This window comes from Carassius carassius, unplaced genomic scaffold (genome assembly GCF_963082965.1).
Source record: "Carassius carassius unplaced genomic scaffold, fCarCar2.1 SCAFFOLD_56, whole genome shotgun sequence".
Classification (NCBI taxonomy): domain Eukaryota; kingdom Metazoa; phylum Chordata; class Actinopteri; order Cypriniformes; family Cyprinidae; genus Carassius; species Carassius carassius.
Genome location: NW_026775126.1, coordinates 760,192 through 781,246, shown reverse-complemented (window position 1 = coordinate 781,246; position 21,055 = coordinate 760,192). Strand labels below are relative to the sequence as shown.

General features: G+C 36.6%; 1 pseudogene; it reads right to left on the bottom strand.

Annotated features, from left to right (window-relative positions):
- Positions 1 to 11,585: 11,585 nt before the first annotated feature.
- Positions 11,586 to 12,481, bottom strand: LOC132136872 (uncharacterized; annotated as a pseudogene).
- Between the last annotated feature and the right edge of the window lie 8,574 nt (positions 12,482 to 21,055).

The window sequence follows — 21,055 nt, the reverse complement described above, 5'->3', positions numbered from 1 at the left end:
TATCTTGTCGTTTATCCGCCACAAACATTCATAAAGGGTTGCACTCGTCATTAAATTATGCACATATCCAAAAAGGAGTTCATTGCTATGCACATATCCAAAAAGGAATTCATGATTACTAAAATAACAATTTTTACTAGTGAAAATGTAATTTTAACATGTAACAATTAAGTTAAAGATATCAAGAATTATGTGTATTACTAGTTGTAATTTCATTTTTGATATGATAAACGCATTTCTGCATTTCTGATGACCTCATTTTTGATATCAAGAATACGTGTCGTTACTAGTGAAAATGTAATTGTTGATATCAAGAATTAAATTGTTGATATCAAGAATTGACGTCGGTACTAGTAGCCGTGTGATTACTGATATCAAAAATAAAGGTCTTTACTAGTAAGAATTGTGTTTCTGATATGTGAAATCGGAATTTCAACTAGTAAGAAAGCAATTCTTGATATCAACAATTATATTTGAATGGAAGCCTATGGTGACATTTAACTAGTGAAAATACAATTCCTGATATCAAGAATTAACATTGTTACTAGTGAAAATTGAATTGTTGATATCAAGAATTAACATTGTTACTAGTGAAAATTGAATTGTTGATATCAAGAATTAACATTGTTACTAGTGAAAATTGAATTGTTGATATCAAGAATTAACATTGTTACTAGTGAAAATTGAATTGTTGATATCAAGAATTAACATCGTTACTAGTGAAAATTGAATTGTTGATATCAAGAATTAACATTGTTACTAGTGAAAATTGAATTGTTGATATCAAGAATTAACATTGTTACTAGTGAAAATTGAATTGTTGATACCAAGAATTAACATTGTTACTAGTGAAAATTGAATTGTTGATATCAAGAATTAACATTGTTACTAGTGAAAATTGAATTGTTGATATCAAGAATTAACATTGTTACTAGTGAAAATTGAATTGTTGATATCAAGAATTAACATTGTTACTAGTGAAAATTGAATTGTTGATATCAAGAATTAACATTGTTACTAGTGGAAATTGAATTGTTGATATCAAGAATTAACATTGTTACTAGTGGAAATTGAATTGTTGATATCAAGAATTAACATTGTTACTAGTGAAAATTGAATTGTTGATATCAAGAATTAACATTGTTACTAGTGACAATTAAATTGTTGATATCAACAATTAAATTGTTGATATCAAGAATCGACGTCTGTACTAGTAACCACGTGATTACTGATATCAAAAATAAAAGAGATCATGAATATTAATGAGATTTTCGACACCCCTCGTTCTAGCGTCAGCATTGGCCAAAGATGGCAGAAGAACGTCCACGTGCAGAAACGGCTCCTCCTTTATTTATTTCTTTTGTCGTTGAAACTTGAAAATTATATTATGGCTGGATTATTATTATTTATTTATTTTTGTTAATTGTAAAAAAGTCAATTGATGCTGTTTCTTTTTATTGGCCACCAAGTCCTTCGCATAATTCAAAGGAAAAATGAACAAGGCATTCATTTAGTTTTAAAAGTAACTTCATTTCATTTTTTCAGGTGTTTATTTTTGTTTTTTTACACTTTCTTCTAATACATCAAATAAAAAACAAAAAACAACCAAAACGAAAAACATAAAAGGGAATAATGCATCATACAAACATTTTACTGGACTTTTTTTTTTTTTTGCAATATCGCTGGCTACCTGAATGAGTCAAGTCCTAATATGCATTATTTTTATATAACATGTTGTTGATAAAGTCTATTGAACCTCTTTCTCATGTCTGTCTCAGCCATTTCAATGTTAACCCTCTTGGGCTTGGATTTCACATGTTGCCACTGGAGTCCTCTTCCAGATCTTAGAGACCTTGTGCTCTTCCACCTTCCGTTTGAGGATGCCCATGCTTGACCAATCCATCCCCTTTCACCTCAGCTTCTTTAGCAACGCAGTGGTCGTCTTGAAGGTGTGTTTGGGCTCGTTATCATGTTGGAATACTTCCCTGCGGCCCAGTCTCCGAAGGGAGGGGATCATGCTCTGCTTCAGTATTTCACAGTACCTGTTGGCATTCATGGTTCCCTCAGTGAACTGTATCTCCTCAGTGCCGGCAGCAGTCATGCAGCCCCAGACCATGACACTTCCACCACCATGCTTGATTGAAGGCAAGACACATTGTCTTTGTACTCCTCACCTGGTTGCCACCACACGCTTGACACCAAATTTTTTCAAAATCGATTCAAAAATTTTAATGGACTTGAATGGATTGAGGCTGGGGTCAAGGCATCAAGAGCCACCGCACAGATGTGTCAAGGAATTTGCTGAACCACTGACAACATCTGAGGCATCTTACCTGGGCTAAGGAGAAGAAGAACCTGACTGTTGCCATTGGTCCAAATTCCTCTTTTCAGATGAGAGCAAGTTTTGTATTTCATTTGGAAACCAAGGTCCTAGAGTCTGGAGGAAGGGTGGAGAATCTCATAGCCCAAGTTGCTTGAAGTCCAGTGTTACGTTTCCACAGTCTGTGATGATTTGGGGCAATGTTATCTGCTGACTGCACCCGTTTACCAAGACATTTTGGAGCACGTCATGATTTGGCACCTGCCCACACTGCCAAAAGCACCAAAAGGTAGTTAAGTGACCATGGTGTTGGTGAGCTTGACTGGCCAGCAAACTCACCAGATCTGAACCCCAGAGAGAATCTATGGGGTATTGTCAAGAAGAAAATGAAAAATAAGAGACCAAAAAAGCAGATGAGCTGAAAGCCACTCTCAAAGAAACCTGGACTTCCAGACCCCCTAAGCAGTGCCACAAACTGATCACCTCCATGCCACGCCGAATTGAGGCAGTAATTAAAGCCCCTACCAAGTATTGAGTACATGTACAGTACAGTTTTTTTAACTGGTCTTATGAAGTATTCTAATTTGTTGAGATGGATTTTTATTAAATGGGAGCCAAAATCATCACAATTAAAAGAACCAAAGACATAAACTTCTTCAGCCTGTGTATGTTGAATTTATTTAATACAAAAGTTTCTAAATTGAAATTACTCAAATAAAACTTTTTCCATGACATTCTAATTTATTAAGATTCACCTGTTGTAATTCACCTGAGTACAAAATATCTTGGCATAATTGTTGACGATGTCTTATCTTTTTGCTCATATATTACAAAATCGATGAAAATAATAAAGTTAAGCTTGGGTTATGTAAGATTTTGTTTTTCATTTAATGCAAGAAAGAATTTAATTTCTGTAGTTTTTATTAAGTGTGTCCAGTTTGCACCCTCACTTCTTTTTACTTTAGATGCTGTTTATCATTTTGCTCTAAGGTTTATATCAGACTGTAAACCATCGGCATATCATTGTACATTGTATAGCAGAGTAGGTTGGCCTTCTTTGTCTAATAGGAGACAAATGCATTGGTATTTAATAACAGGTGCAGCTAAAAAAAAATATGTAATGAAAAATATTTTTTTCATATATTCTAATGATATATTCTAGATTTAATACATGTAAAGTAAAACTTTTTTATTTATTTTGATAATTAGAGTTTGTAGCTTCATGAAAGTCAAAAATCCAGTATCTCAAAATTATAGATTATAAATTTTGCTGTAGTTTGATCATTTTAAAACACTTACTTGACAAATGGTCAAAGATGACTTTTTGATATGTGTAATTGTTTTAAAATTTGGGTTGAAACTGGTTGTATTGCTGTCCATTTTGGCCAGGACACTTTGTCCTTTGATCTCAGATCAAACTTTTCTGGTTAACCCTTGTGCGTTGTTGGGGACGTTTTCGTCCACTAGGGGGTAAGGTTGAGTCTTATTTTGGCCACAACTTTCTCTGTGTTTGAGCTAATGGAATGATTTTTGGTGACAAATCTTATTTTGACCCATATTTTGGGAAAATGCTTTGAAATTTTTCAAAAACTCAACAGTACACTGTGGGCAAATTCACTACCCTTTCGGGATATTCGTGGATGAAAACATCCACTAAATTAAACTGCTGTAAAAATGTATCAGATAAATATTTTTTTCAATTTTTTTTTTTGCATAAATCTATTCATCAACCTCAGTCCTGATCAAAACTACCAAATTTTTTTTTTAAAATCCAAGATTTTAACTTTTTAATTACCAAGATCATAAATGATGTCACTGATTTGGGGGGAAAAACACACAAAATTACATATTTTCAATATAAAAAGTGATTGTGGACTGGATTTTTTTTTTACCTTTTATCTCAGTCTTGAGCATGTCAAAGATTAGTAACAAGATTGGCTTTGATGCATTGTTAGTTTTTGTGCAGCATTAGATTTAAATTTTTTCTCCCTAATTTGTTGTTGGTGGCTGTTTTTGCCCCATTGACTTCCATTATAACAACATTTTTTGATTGCAAAGCCATGACACCATATAATCATGCATTCTTGATTGTTTGTGGTTTTCCCTTTTGGGAAGAGGTAAAAAAAATGTATTTTTACAGTTGATCACTAGGTGGGACCATTAACCCTTTAGATAGGCCTGTGCAAAAAAAGGCTTGGTTTCTGGCTTGTATATGGAGTTATATGCAGTATAACAGCAAATTATAGTGTTTGTGTGTGTGTGAGATTCTTGATTGTTGGTGGTTTTCCCTGTTGGGAAGAGGTAACATTTGTTATTTTTTTACAGTTGATCACTAGGTGGGACCATTAACCCTTTAGATAGGCCTGTGCAAAAAAAGGCTTATTTTCTGGCTTGTATGGAGTTATATGGAGTGTAATAGCAAATTATAGTGTTTGTGTGTGTGTGATAGAGAGAGAGAGAGAAAGATAGGGTGTGAGAGAGACCTTTGTGCACTTACCTTGATGTACAGTATCTGAAAAAATCAAAATATGCACCTCATGCTCTCAGAACTACATGGAGTAAACAATAAAAAAAGAAGTGTGTTTATGCACCTGCTTCCTTTTGATGGTGAAAAGTACAGATGGCCTATATGTGAAATGCTCCTCTTTTCTTGATGGTAAAGCCAGTTTAAAACCTTAAAATCCTGTAGAAAAACTTCTACTTCACATCAAATTTATGAACATAATGTATTATGAACCAAAATGCAATACCAACTTCAAATAAGCTGCAGCTCGCTGGAGGGGTCACGCTACATAATCATTTCTAAAACTTTGGTACAAGTCAAGCCCTTTCTCGTGTTGCTTGCTGCTCTTCTCACCATTAGATATCCAGCACGATGGCATGCAAGTGTTTAAATCCACGTACTTTGCTTTTGTTTAGTCTATTCGCTTGTTAAGTCTGACGTCACGTAGCAGCGATTCCGTGTGCAAACGCTCTATCAGTTACCACGAGAAAACAACAAAAGGTGCTAATATAAACTCACAATGTAATAGAATACTAGCGAAAAAGTTATAATATTAACCTTTAACTCCATACCGAAGTACCAGATAGCCAGACAATGAAAATATAAATATAAAAAAAATATATAAATATTATTTGTGTTTGGGACGCTGTGAGCACGGAGACTGTAGTGTTTATCGTAAGTTTGAAAGCGTTCAGCTTAAATTATCAATATGAATAAACAGTGCTCATAAACGGCTGCTGAGGTCATATTCTCAAGTGAAGCGAGTTGAGGCCTGGACCCGGAAACAGCGCTTCTTACGTCATCACTTAACAACCGAATACTTTCACCACCATTAAAAGGCAGCAGGTGCATAAATACACTTTTGTTTACTCCATGTAGTTCTAAGAGCTGAGGTGTACATTGTGATTTTCTGAAATACATTAAGGTAAGTGCGCAAAGGTCTCTCTCTCACACACACACATACACACTCAATATAATATGCTGTTATACTCCATATAACTCCATACAAGTCAGAAACTAAGCCTTTTTTTGCACAGGCCTATCTAAATGGTTAATGGTCCCACCTAGTGATCAACTGTAAAAAAATAACAAATGTTACCTCTTCCCAACAGGGAAAACCACCAACAATCAAGAATCTCACACACACACAAACACTATAATTTGCTCTTATACTCCATACAACTCCATTATACAAGCCAGAAACTAAGCCTTTTTTTGCACAGGCCTATCTAAAGGGTTAATGGTCCCACCTAGTTATCAACTGTAAAATTAACAAATTGTACCTCTTCCCAAAAGGGAAAACCACAAACAATCAAGAATGCATGATTACATGGTGTCATGGCTTTGCAATCAAAAAATGTTGTTATAATGGAAGTCAATGGGGCAAAAACAGCCACCAACAACAAATTAGGGAGAAAAAAATGTAATCTAATGTTGCAGAAAACTAAAAATGCATTAAAAAGCCAATGTTGCTACTAATCTTTGACATGCCCAAGACTGTTATAAAAAGTAAAAAAAAAAATCCAGCCACAATTACTTTTATATTGAAAATAAGTCATTTTGTGTTTTTCCCCCAAATCAGTGACATCATTTATGAACTTGGCAATTAAAGAGTTAAAATCTTGGATTTTTTTAAAAACATTTGCTAGTTTTGATCAGGACTGAGGTTGATTAACAGATTTATGCAAAAAATTTGAAAAAAAAAAAATATGAATCTGATACATTTTTACAGCAGTTTAATTGAGTGGATGTTTTCATCCCGAACAACTCGAAAGGGTAGTGAATTTGAACAATCCACAAGGGTTAAATAAACTTCGGGAATGGGTACTAAGACCTGGTATTTAATCTGTCCCAGGGCTAAATTATGAAAGTAGAACAGTAGTATCGATAAGCTCTGACATTAATATTTCTAATTGTGCTCAAGAAATTAAGAAAATATACATATTGATCCAACTCACACTGAAGATGGCTGATCCATTTTGTCTGTTTTGTTTTTTTCAGGTATATAAAAATGCTCAAAGAAAATCACCACTATCGTGCCACCACCATGGTGCACAAGTTAGTGGACCTTTCCCACTTTTTCAAGTGGGTTAAGGAAGCAGGCCCCGATGGACTAAAAGTGTCAAAGAAAGCCCTGAAACGGGCTCTTCTGATTATCAAAACATGTGTAAAAGAGGAGTCAAAAAACAAGCATGCCTGGCAGCAGGAGGTCCACTTACTGAAATCTGGTGAGTTTTGTAATATGCACAAACACATACACCTATATATAACACCCCTTTATGTCTCTTTATGTCTCTTTTCATTTGTACCATGAGCGATATCACACAAGCATATTGTTATATTTTAACCATGATATTATGTGTTTGAATGAAGAGTTTATTTGCAAAAACCAATGTTTTAGAGATGAAAAAAACATCTGTTTAATCTGTGTAATCTTTGTTATCTCCTCAGATGACAATGTAGATGCCTGAAAAGGGTTGTTTTTGTGATCATAGACTGTATGGAAGTGATTAATTGCAATAACCGGTCATTTCTGTTAATCCTGTAGTGCCAGTTCTGCTTACTAAAAGTTGCCTACTTGGCATCTCGCATTCCATGCCCAGCTTTTCCGACAACATTCTTTTGCAAGTTTACTTAAAAATCTTTAATTCCATTTACACCCTGAAGAAGAAGATATCACAGGTTCATCAAGTTCATTGAAATGATCCATCCTCAATCACTGTTAGTCAGCTTTGATGAAACTCCTATCAGCTAGCACCTCTTTTCCAAATGAAAGTAGCCTTGTCACCTGACCTGAATATGGTGCACTGCTGATATTGACTAGTTTTAATTAGTAGTTACTAATTGAAATGACGTCGTTGGTGACGCGAGTACCCATCATTACACTATTTTGCCTCCCTAGGTTGGTGAAAGCGAATATCACTACAACAATTACAAATGATTAGATATAAATCATCAGTTTGTTGTTTTACACACAGATATTTTCAGAAACTACATAGTCGTGAGATGCAATAATAGTTTAGACACTCTTTCCTTTTTTTGTATCTAGCTAGTGCTGTGATGTAATTGTAACATGCATCATGCAGAAAACAACAGGCCAATCAGAAGAGAGGCATACAAATATTAATTAGACAGGCCAAAATTTACCTGTTTTTGGCAGAGCTACTGAGAGAGAAGCTGTAAAAAATATATTGAGATTGTTTTTGGTTTTTATTCTGCAATTACATATTCTTAAGGACATCAACACCTAAATTAAATCTCCAGAAAGTTGTACAATATGGGACCTTTAATTAAACACTGGACCTGACATGCAATTTGGTGTGCTTAATTGAACTACCTTTTTTTAATATCAGAAAACCTTTTGGATCCTGCTGCCCATGCTGAGTTTGTGAAAGCTGCTTCAGAGGTGCTTCCTGAAGTATTGCGTAAGTTACAAGGCTTTTGGTAGATTCCAGACAACAAAATACAAAAGTGGATCAAGAGTTTGATTTCATAGTTAATGGTTTTCATTGTGTTGAATGATTTGTTTTCATTATGTTTAGAAAAACTACAGCATGAAAAGAGGCAGCTGGACCTCTTCTTTGGCCTCCTCGGTGGGGTCATGATTGCCACTTCTGTCCACAGGTCAGGGGTCATCATGAACCTCACCGTGGAGGAATTTCAGGCCTCCAAAGGAGGCAAGGACGGCCATGCCATTTTTGTGAGTGTTGTAGTAGTCATTGTTTTTCTTTACATTTATTTGCTTACATATATAGTCGTACACTTATTCATAATTATCTTACTTTACAGGTCAAAAAGCACAAAACATGTGCATCATTCGGCCATGCAATACTCCCCATCACAAAGGGGGAGTATAATTGCATGGCCGAATTTTTATAAATCCGAGGAAGCTTTGAGGGGAGCCAGTCACTCCACTTCTTTTTTAATTCGAAGGGTGGGGTGTTCAAGGGCCTCCTCAAAGCTTTCACCGCCGCATGCAGAAGTCAAGGGTCAAGAGCCCAACTAAAGCAAACACTGATCTCTAACATGGTTACTTCAAATGAAACAATAAATCAACATCTAAACCTTAGTTCATTCTCAATAAGATCTTCTGTAGACGGCTGACAGAAATAAAGTCAGTCTGGTTATTAATAAGTGGAGCTGGTGATGCTGTTTGTGGGGTTGTTTAATCAGATCTTGAGAGATTTCATGTATTTTATTTCAGTTGATTTCATCTAAGGCTGTGTCTGAAGTCAGTTGTAGTAGTTCTTGTGTTTCTCTTTTCTTCAGTGATTCGGTTTGTTAACAGCAGCTGTTCATCACTAATTCACAATTATCACTCAGTTAATTACTTAATTGCAATGTATATCTTCTTTCAGTGAACTCAACTGAATTAAGTTCAGAGTACTCATAACTGTTCGTTTTTTCAACTTAAATGGTTTAAGGCAATCGGTTTCCTCAAACGGTTTGAGTTAACATAACTTGTCAGGTTTGAGTGAGGCTGTGTCTGAAGTCAGCTGCAGTTCCTTTCTCTCTTTTCTTCAGTAATTCTGTTTGTTAACAGCAGGTGTTCATCACTAAAGCTCAATTATCAGTCAATTAATCCCTTAATTACTTAATTGCAATGTATATCTTCTTTCAATGAACTCAACTGAATTAAGTTCAGAGTACTTATAACTGTTAGTTTTTTCAACTTAAATGGTTTAAGGCAATCTGTTTCCTCAAACGGTTTGAGTTAACATAACTTAAGGATATCTGTTTACTCAAACCGTTTGAGTTAAGTTTACTTGTCGGGCTTTACAGTGTAGTTAAATGAAAATACATTTAATCTTACTCTGTGGTATGTGAACAATGTTGATAAGTGTCTTTGCTACCGTGACAAAGGTAATATAATTCTTCCATTCTTTTTTAAACCGGGCATTTTTAGCAATTCATTTTTTTCATCTGGATTTTTATTTATTTTTCTTACCAATGTAGAAAATATTTTAGTTAACTGGGCCCGGTTCCCCGATAACGTTCACTCTTAGCGCGCTAAGAAGACATCGAAAGATATATCTTACCAAAGTTGTTGATGTTTCTAAGTGTGTTTCCCGAAGTGTCCCTTAGGAAGCTTCTTAGCACGCTGCCTCTTACGTTACTGTCCAAAGTCAGGGTGCTGAATTAGTTGGCATCGATTGCTCATGAATCGATTTTCCACTTTACGCGAAGGTGCAATACAGCGTTAAGAAAGACAACACGTTCTATGCAAATGAAACATTCCTCAAATTATTACAGTAACATTTATTTTAACATAGTTTAAGTTATCAGTAAAATATAGACTATAAATTAAATTATCAAAGGGTCAGTAATGTTCACACGATATGTTGTGACGGTAAGACAAACCGGGTATCCCTCGCTAATCATCCATCCCGTTGTGCCACTTGTGCCGCTTCTTGACATGGGTTTAACGACTTATAAAAATTATATAATACACTTTTATATTAATGGCAAGGTACTTTACAATTAGATTGATTGGCAAGCAGCTGCAGTTACTTCTGTTTAATGCAGTATTGATTGGAATTGGTTTATGTTTTTAATAAAAATCAACCTATCTACAATGAACAGAGAGAGAGAGAGTTAGATACAAAATATGCTGGCGAAGCAACGTAAAAAAGGGCACCAAGCCTCTCGTCAGAGGAGGTGTTGCTGGACCTTGCCACCAGGTCAGATATCACACCCCTATGGTCCACTATAACCTGCACATTTATGGCCGCGTCTTCCTTTCGCGATAAGTAGCCTACGCCTGATCATTCACTGATGGATTGGCGATAGGGATGAGTGTGCCATCCACCAGGATGCAATCCCTGGCATGGCGCAGAAGGGCATTGGAGACAGTGTGGACGCACTTCCACACAGAGGTCTTGATTAGGCTGTAGCCTTCTCCCACAACCTTGATGACTCTCTGTAGCAAAAAAAAAAAAAAAACACAAAAAAAAAAAAAAAGTAGCGCTGGGCTTCAGGGCTTAAAGTCAAAGTCACCTTTATTTATATAGCGCCTTAAACAAAATACATTGCTTCAAAGCAACTGAACAACATTCATTAGGAAAACAGTGTCAATAATGCAAAAATGATAGTTAAAGGCAGTTCATCATTGGATTCAGTTATGTCATCTCTGTTCAGTTAAATAGTGTCTGTGCATTTATTTGCAATCAAGTCAACGATATCGCTGTAGATGAAGTGTCCCCAACTAAGCAAGCCAGAGGCGACAGCGGCAAGGAACCGAAACTCCATCGGTGACAGAATGGAGAAAAAAACCTTGGGAGAAACCAGGCTCAGTTGGGGGGCCAGTTCTCCTCTGACCAGACGAAACCAGTAGTTCAATTCCAGGCTGCAGCAAAGTCAGATTGTGCAGAAGAATCATCTGTTTCCTGTGGTCTTGTCCTGGTGCTCCTCTGAGACAAGGTCTTTACAGGGGATCTGTATCTGGGGCTCTAGTTGTCCTGGTCTCCGCTGTCTTTCAGGGATGTAGAGGTCCTTTCTAGGTGCTGATCCAGCATCTGGTCTGGATACGTACTGGATCCGGGTGACTGCAGTGACCCTCTGATCTGGACACAGACTGGATCTGGTGGCCACGGTGACCTCGGAACAAGAGAGAAACAGACAAATATTAGCGTAGATGCCATTCTTCTAATGATGTAGCAAGTACATAGGGTGTTATGGGAAGTGTTTCCGGTTCCGGTTTACCTAATTAATGCATCCTAAAAATCCTTTAACGGATTTGGATAATAAAAGCATATTAGTATGTTATGTGTATGCCAGGTTAAAGAGATGGGTCTTAATCTAGATTTAAACTGCAAGAGTGTGTCTGCCTCCCGAACAATGTTAGGTAGGTTATTCCAGAGTTTAGGCGCCAAATAGGAAAAGGATCTGCCGCCCGCAGTTGATTTTGATATTCTAGGTATTATCAAATTGCCTGAGTTTTGAGAACGTAGCGGACGTAGAGGATTATAATGTAAAAGGAGCTCATTCAAATACTGAGGTGCTAAACCATTCAGGGCTTTATAAGTAATAAGCAATATTTTAAAATCTATACGATGTTTGATAGGGAGCCAGTGCAGTGTTGACAGGACCGGGCTAATATGGTCATACTTCCTGGTTCTAGTAAGAACTCTTGCTGCTGCATTTTGGACTAGCTGTAGTTTGTTTACTAAGCGTGCAGAACAACCACCCAATAAAGCATTACAATAATCTAACCTTGAGGTCATAAAAGCATGGATTAACATTTCTGCATTTGACATTGAGAGCATAGGCCGTAATTTAGATATATTTTTGAGATGGAAAAATGCAGTTTTACAAATGCTAGAAACGTGGCTTTCTAAGGAAAGATTGCGATCAAATAGCACACCTAGGTTCCTAACTGATGACGAAGAAATGACAGAGCAACCATCAAGTCTTAGACAGTGTTCTAGGTTATTACAAGCAGAGTTTTTAGGTCCTATAATTAACACCTCTGTTTTTTCAGAATTTAGCAGTAAGAAATTACTCGTCATCCAGTTTTTTATATCGACTATGCAATCCATTAGTTTTTCAAATTGGTGTGTTTCACCGGGCTGCGAAGAAATATAGAGCTGAGTATCATCAGCATAACAGTGAAAGCTAACACCATGTTTCTTGATGATATCTCCCAAGGGTAACATATAAAGCGTGAAGAGTAGCGGCCCTAGTACTGAGCCTTGAGGTACTCCATACTGCACTTGTGATCGATAGGATACATCTTCATTCACTGCTACGAACTGATGGCGGTCATATAAGTACGATTTAAACCATGCTAATGCACTTCCACTGATGCCAACAAAGTGTTCAAGTCTATGCAAAAGAATGTTGTGGTCAATTGTGTCAAACGCAGCACTAAGATCCAATAAAACTAATAGAGAGATACACCCACGATCAGATGATAAGAGCAGATCATTTGTAACTCTAAGGAGAGCAGTCTCAGTACTATAATACGATCTAAATCCTGACTGGAAATCCTCACATATACCATTTTTCTCTAAGAAGGAATATAATTGTGAGGATACCACCTTTTCTAGTATCTTGGACAGAAAAGGGAGATTCGAGATTGGTCTATAATTAACTAGTTCTTTGGGGTCAAGTTGTGGTTTTTTGATGAGAGGCTTAATAACAGCCAGTTTGAAGGTTTTGGGGACATATCCTAATGACAATGAGGAATTAATAATAGTCAGAAGAGGATCTATGACTTCTGGAAGCACCTCTTTAAGGAGCTTAGATGGTATAGGGTCTAACATACATGTTGTTGGTTTAGATGATTTAACAAGTTTATACAATTCTTCCTCTCCTATGGTAGAGAATGAGTGGAACTGTTCCTCAGGGTTTCTATAGTGCACTGTCTGATGTGATACTGTAGCTGATGGCTGCAATTTTATCTCTAATAGTATTGATTTTAGAAGTAAAGTAGTTCATAAAGTCATTACTGCAGTGGTGTTGGGAAATGTCAACACTTGTTGAGGCTTTATTTTTCGTTAATTTAGCCACTGTATTAAAAAAATACCTGGGGTTATGTTTGTTTTCTTCTAAAAGAGAAGAAAAGTAATCGGATCTAGCAGTAAAGCAGAATTCCGCCGCGTTAGCCTGGCCAGCGCAGGTCTGGGTAGGTCCAGCTTCTCCACAATGAGTTGTCTTGGGGGGGGATTTTTTTTAATATAGCCACGTCAGGCAAAATGTCAAAAGGGCTTAAGTTTTGCCGAATAAAAAAACTGACATGGACTAAATGGCTCCGAGTCCGGCTCCGTCTTTGATTCATTACAAGAACACGTTGGATCGCTGCCATAGTTGGTCGCTTACTGGACACCACCATGCTTACCCATTTAAAGATCTTAGCCATTTAGAGCCAAATTGTTTGCCAGATTTTAATTATCAAAAAAATGATTGCCAATTCGCTTTAATTACATTACGAAAAAGCCTAGGCTAATTACCACCTTATTAGTTCTGTAACCACATAAAGTCAACTTCATAAATAGGCCTGTATCCATTGCGAACATAATTTATTATGAGTCTTAAAAAATAACAGAAAATCATTGAGCCACAAAATTGTCAACATACCATAGTTTGACTTGTACTTCGCTGCGCTGGTTTCTAAAGACTGCTGTACAGTAGCGTCACGAGCTCAAATAACGCTAAGAGAGAGCTACGAATGGTCCAGACCAACCTTACGAAAGTGTGACTTACAGAAGATATACTTAGCGTACGAACGTGTCGGGAACCGTGCCATAAGGTTAGGAGAGAGGTTAAGGAATAGGTTAAGAACTACTTAGCGATAAGAACGTTTTGGGGAACCGGGCCCAGTACATTTTTGTCAGTTTTTTTTTCTAAACAGATCGATTAACTTCAAGATTTCAAAATCAGATAGCATGCTGATAATGTAGCACTGTAAGATTACATTTGTTTGAATGCATTATTGCGAAAGCGATTGAGTGTGAATCTGTTTAAATCATGCTTTAACCCGAAAATAATCAGTAAAAGAAACAGACAAACTCTTAACATCCCGCTCGACTCTTGCAGTCAACCTTCTGATCAAGCTAAATATGTTGGCTGTTGGCATGAATTTTACTCGTGATAAGAAGCTCATATTCAAGTGTTTGTGCAAAAATTATTAATGTGCATTAATGACAGGGAGGCGCCGTCTCATCACTTTAATTTTTCATGATAATGAATGTATAATTTTTTAATTAACATAATATCGTTGTGTCTCACATAGGTACATTAAAATATATCTACAGAAAGCTTGAAATGTTTTTAGACGAAAAGGAATAGTGTAATGTGTGAATGTTGCATTTCTCTCGTTGGAGAGAGCCAGGACTGTGAATATAATCAAACAACAGTCGTATATAAACCGGTTCAGCAAGTGAAAGCCTCATAAGACACTTGTCCATATGAAAGAGCAATTCACACTTTTATCTCGACCACCACAAGCCATGAATAACTACCCAAAACCCAACCCCCTCCAGCTGAACAGAATTCGGTCTGTGTTTTGGCTCTGAGGAACGGTGTGTTACTGGGCTGAAACATGCTTGCACTCAGAAGTATTCTTTGTATTCATAATTTTCTCGCAGCCCATATTATTATTTTCACAAGACCATAATGATAATAACAAATCATCAATTAATAATTAATCATTATTTTACGAAAATCATTGTTATTTGTGATCGTGGATATAAGGAGGCTTTAAGACCAAGCGGAATCCTCTGTTCCCGCCTCACAGCGAGTCCCGCGCGCTCAGTGATGCAAGCTTCACTGTCTGCGGTTTGACTTTACTGAATCAGATTGAGGCCAATACAACTTATTGATCATGAGCCCAGGGCCAGAGCAAGCTCAAATGCCGCTCTAGGCAGAGCACGATCGTGCCGCCCCCCTCACATTCACAATTAGGGATCCTTAAGATGCATGTAAACAATTTTTTTTTAATCTATGAAATTACACTAAAATAAAAATGTGCAAGCATGTTTTCAGAGTTTTTAATTTTTTCATTCTGCAAAAAGGTGAAAAGGGTAGCCTACACAATGCAACAGCAAAGTATAAATTCTGTTTCATAGGCTAATAGATAGTGTACAGAATAAAACTAAACATGTGCACTCAACTTTTTAGCTCACAAAACTGGAGTTTTCGATTGTTTTCTTGACTGATACACACATTCACACACCTTCATTTCAGAAGCGTGCGCGTCGGGCTTTCGCAGCGGCAAACGCTTTGATTGCATCCTCGAGTTTAACTTGTACTTCGGAGATCATTTTTATCAGTTTAAGCTTTGAGAAACTGCGTTCTCCATAGCTCACAGTGACAGGGAGAGTGAGAAGCACTCTCAATGCTACAAAAACATTTGGAAAATTGTTTTCCATCCCTTTTTCACAGATGAATTATAGCGCATCCAGTGGTTTAGATCCAGCAACCAGGTGTCTACCCAAAGCAGTCAGCTCTTCAAACAATTCATGCCCATCAACATCCGCGAGTCTCCATGAGTCAGGGCCTTTTCCAGTCCTAAGCAATCCTGAAGAACTAGGCTATTCTATTCTCCTTTTCTTTGAGAGATGCGATGTCATCTAAAAATCCAAATACGCGCCCATGGTCTCTAAGCAGCGAAAAGCGCTCTTCCACGGAGGATTACTCATGACCAGATAAATTTATTCGGTTTCACATTTTTGAATATACATTAAAGTATTTTGCATGCATATAGACCTACTAATAGGGCGCTGCCGTGCGGGAATTTTTATTCGAAATGTAAAGTTTTTTTATTTATTTATAGCTTTTATTTTATTTATACCTAATGTGAAACAAACAAATACATTAATAATTCTCTCTCTTTCTCTCTCTCGCCTTCTCTCTCTCTGCCCTGGCTGAGCTGCCTAGTTCGCCTATAGGCACGCGCCGGCCCTGCATGAGCCCAACATTTAGCAAGGCAGGAAAATTCTAACGGAAGGAAGACGTATATCATTGAGCTAATGCTGTTAAACAGAGAGAGAGAGAGAGAGAAACTAGTCTAGGGCTATTCTTAAACTTGAAGCTCATTATATTGAAGTAGCCTACAAATCCAGAACACCAGAAACGTTATGCATTTTATGAATAATGAAATGTTATGAAAATTATGCATTTTATTTATTCACACTGTATGGTTGAAATAATATTTTAGTTCACAACTTTAAGTTCCGTTGTTTAAAAAAATGCTTTATTGGCTGATGTTTCATAAACCTTCAGTTGCTCTAAAATGCCAGTTAATTTCTAAAATGTTATGCCATTATTAATTTCACAGTATTTTTTACCAATGACTAATCTTTAAAGTCACAATTCTATAATGGTCAAAATTACTCAGGCCAATGGTATTTTTTTAATGACATTATTTTATTATTATTATTATTATTATTATTATTAATTATTTGAATAATTGTAGCTTACATAAATAGGTAAAGCAAAACAAATATTCGGATTGTCCCTTATTTTTCCCTTGTTTTCCTAAAGAATAAACACGTATTTTTTACAAGAACAAACATGATAACATATTATTAACTAATAAAAAATAATTTAAGCAATTAAAACCTTTTTTTAAACTTGAATTTAAATACTATTAAACTAACTTTATATTCTCAAGGAGTTTATAAGTAAAAAAACAGTTCTAAATGAACTTGTGTTAACAATATAATTAGAACTAACAATATAATTCGATTTTTTAAAATGAACAATTCCTGTATAAAATGGGACAGCAACCTTTATATCAGTGGTTCTCAACCTTTTTTTCCCGCGGGCCGCACTATGGTCTAAGTGCAAGTCTACGCATATAATTTACATATTACGTCAGCAATACAAACCAACCTGATTTATAATATTATAGCCTAACTATTATGATATATAATCTATTACATTCATTGAAATAAACAATTCTATTCCCCATAAATAAAACACCTGATGCTGTCGGGACCAATTTTGTGAGATTCAGCTTGAAAGCAATAACACAAAGAAGTTGCGATTGTAACGCCTGTGTTATACTTTCCGCATGAGCAATCCGGACGCAGACACGGCCAGCGCGGACGCAGACTTCTTCAATTTATACTTCTGAATTCGCAGGCTGATGGTCCGCTCTGCAATTGCCCATAATTATTGCACATCTGACTGTCTTTATATTCTTTTATTGACGGATTGCACAGGTTCGAGTAGCAATGAGCTTCTTCACTCTGCCTGCACATGTGCAATTTTGCTTTTGAAGCCTATTGACCACCCGCACCTGTCCGTGCGGTCGTCTGCTCAGAGCCTCGGCACACACTCTTCAATGACGATAAGGATTGTTACATAGTGTATGGTGTTTCCATTTATCTGAACTTCTTCAAGTGAGTTGCGGGGCAAAAAAAACAAACGAAAATCCAGCACTTCTCCTTCAGTAGGCTACTGATACTGCGACTATTCACAGTTTGTACATGTTCATTCGGTGGCATTATTTGAATTTCTTTTTTTTCTCCCTTAAAAAACAAATGTGTCCATTCTGATGCGCAATTTTACCTTAAAGGCAATTTACCTAATGGCTGTTGATGACTATTTGAATTGAATTCTGCCAAAGTGCGCGCTTGTATGTGTTCGTTAAATGCTTATGCCAGTGCTCATGTCTGAAAATAATATATGAAGAAAAAAAAATCACATAAAAACATTAGGATATAGCTTATATTTCATTTGTAGCATATTTTTTTAATTGATGTAAACGATACAATTTTAGAAAATTATAAAGTTTTTTTATTTTTTTATTCAGCATGTGGTGCGGGCCGCATTTGAATTCGTCACGGGCTACGGGTTGAGAACCACTGCTTTATATCAAACATTTTTAAATCGTCCACAGCTGAGTTTTGCGGGAGGCTGATCTGCGCCAGATCGCGTGAAGTGAATGTAATGAACAAAGTCATTTTCAGATGCAATGAAAAAAAAAACATGGATAACCTAGATTAGTTCCAGGCTCTGTTCTGAAGTAAAATAATTATAATTACTGTTAACCAAGAGTAACACATTTTTAACACATTTTAACGGATTAATCGCCTATTTTCATTTGCTGAATGTTTTCTTTGTTTTTTATTTTTTAAACACGCTAAAAATTAAATAAAGTTTGTCAGAGGAAAAAATATATGAGTCGTGTATACACTGTAAAACATTTCACGTTGGTTAAACTTATAAACGAAAGTTCACCTGCTGCCTTAAAAATGTGAGTTAACTCAACTTACAGATACTCTTTGTTTCAACTCAAGAAGTTAAGTTTTACAATTTTTTAAACTAATGGTCATTTGTTGTTTCAACTTGATGCTCTGAGTTAAAACAACTTACTATGTTACATTATCAGTTCAAGAAAACTCAAATCAGCTCATCATAAATAAACTTGTAACTGGTCTGCTCAAAATTGTAAAAAATTTATTGAAATAAATTCAAGTAATGTACAAACCTGGCATACACATAACATACTAATATGCTTTTATTATCCAAATCCGTTAAAGGATTTTTGCATTAATTAGGTAAACCGGAACCGGGAACACTTCCCATAACAACCTATGTACTTGCTACATCATTAGAAGAATGGCATCTACGCTAATATTTGTCTGTTTCTCTCTTGTTCCGAGGTCACCGTGGCCACCAGATCCAGTCTGTGTCCAGATCAGAGGGTCACTGCAGTCACCCGGATCCAGTACGTATCCAGACCAGATGCTGGATCAGCACCTAGAAAGGACCTCTACATCCCTGAAAGACAGCGGAGACCAGGACAACTAGAGCCCCAGATACAGATCCCCTGTAAAGACCTTGTCTCAGAGGAGCACCAGGACAAGACCACAGGAAACAGATGATTCTTCTGCACAATCTGACTTTGCTGCAGCCTGGAATTGAACTACTGGTTTCGTCTGGTCAGAGGAGAACTGGCCCCCCAACTGAGCCTGGTTTCTCCCAAGGTTTTTTTCTCCATTCTGTCACCGATGGAGTTTCGGTTCCTTGCCGCTGTCGCCTCTGGCTTGCTTAGTTGGGGTCACTTCATCTACAGCGATATCGTTGACTTGATTGCAAATAAATGCACAGACACTATTTAACTGAACAGAGATGACATAACTGAATCCAATGATGAACTGCCTTTAACTATCATTTTTGCATTATTGACACTGTTTTCCTAATGAATGTTGTTCAGTTGCTTTGACGCAATGTATTTTGTTTAAAGCGCTATATAAATAAAGGTGACTTTGACATTGACATTGACAGCGATTTTTATCATATTTCACTGCTGTTTCTATACATGCTGTTTTTATGTCGCGGTGACCAGTGAAAGTGCAGTTCTGACTCTCTGCCCATTCATTTATATAGGAGCTGGTCTTGTTATTCTGAAATAGCTGCCCGGAGGCGTTGCCAAGATGGCGGCCGAGTGGCACGACTTGCCTGAAAGGACTTTGGTAGTTATAAAGCAAATGTTTTAGCCAGTTTTATTGTTCACCTATTAGTGAAAACATTGTTTTAGTAATTTTTTACTTTCTTCTCACTAGTCCCGCTTGAACTTGAAACACAGGCGAATTTAGCAGACATAGTTTCGGCTGTTCAGTTGTTTTTTTCTCTCTTACCATCAAAATTATGTTTGTGAGTTAGTGTAACAGGTGCGGCGAACAGGATCCCGCTCATCTCCTGACGAATGAATCTGAATTTTTTCGTCTGTTTATTGTTTTGAGGTTTTTTATTATTATTGATGGGCTGTTTGTGAGCAATAACATGCTTATTACAGGTCGTGACATTTTCACCTGTTAACCCTAACCTGTTTTCTCACTCGCACATGGCGGTTCCATTTTAACCCCTGCATGTTCGACACATACAGCGAGATTTACAGCTAAGTGAGACATGAAGACCACAGTTTACTAAATCTGGTGAGTGAATTTAAGCTAAAGTTAGAAAAACTTACATTTTGATACAGCCATTGTTTAAAATTGAATAAATTGTTGTTGATTAAAATGTTATACATTAAAAAACGGATGGATGCCCTCTATTGATAACCTGTCTTTTTTATTGTGTTGCAGATGACAGGAAGAAATGCTTTGGAAGTTTAAGTATTGCCCTGTTAACTGTGAAAAAAGATCACAGCTATTTATAGACTCAAACATGGAACTTAAAGCTAGAACTGAACCATTTCCTTCTTTGCATCAGGAATGGCTATGTACATTTAAATCATTCAATGTCTTAAAAGTTAACTTATCCCAATTTCACACCAAATCATCTGATCAACAGTCAGGTGTAGATGTACCAGTTTAGTTTAGCTGTCTGTCCTGTGGGTTTGCTGAGTTTTGCACTGAGCCTGATTACTTCCCTCACCTGCATACTGCACATTTAAAAGTAAACCATAAAGTCATGAGCCCTTACAAAGACTGTACATTTGAAAGCGGTGTCTACTCCATTTTCAAAGTGCACAAGAGTAAAGTACACAAAGAACAGAACTCTAAACTAAACTTCTGCAGTTTGAAGGATTACTTCACCCAGAAATAAAAATCCTGTCATTAATTAGTTACCCTCATGTCCTAACAAACCTATATGATTTTGTTCATCTTTAAAACACAAATGAAGATCTTTTAATTGAAATCTGAGGGCTTTATCAGATATCAGATTTATCAGACCCTTTAGTGACAGTCTATGCAACTACCAGTTCCAAGTCCTAGAAAGGTGGTAAATCGTCATGGTGCTCTTGTGTCACGGTTGGTAAACTGTGATCTCTGGGT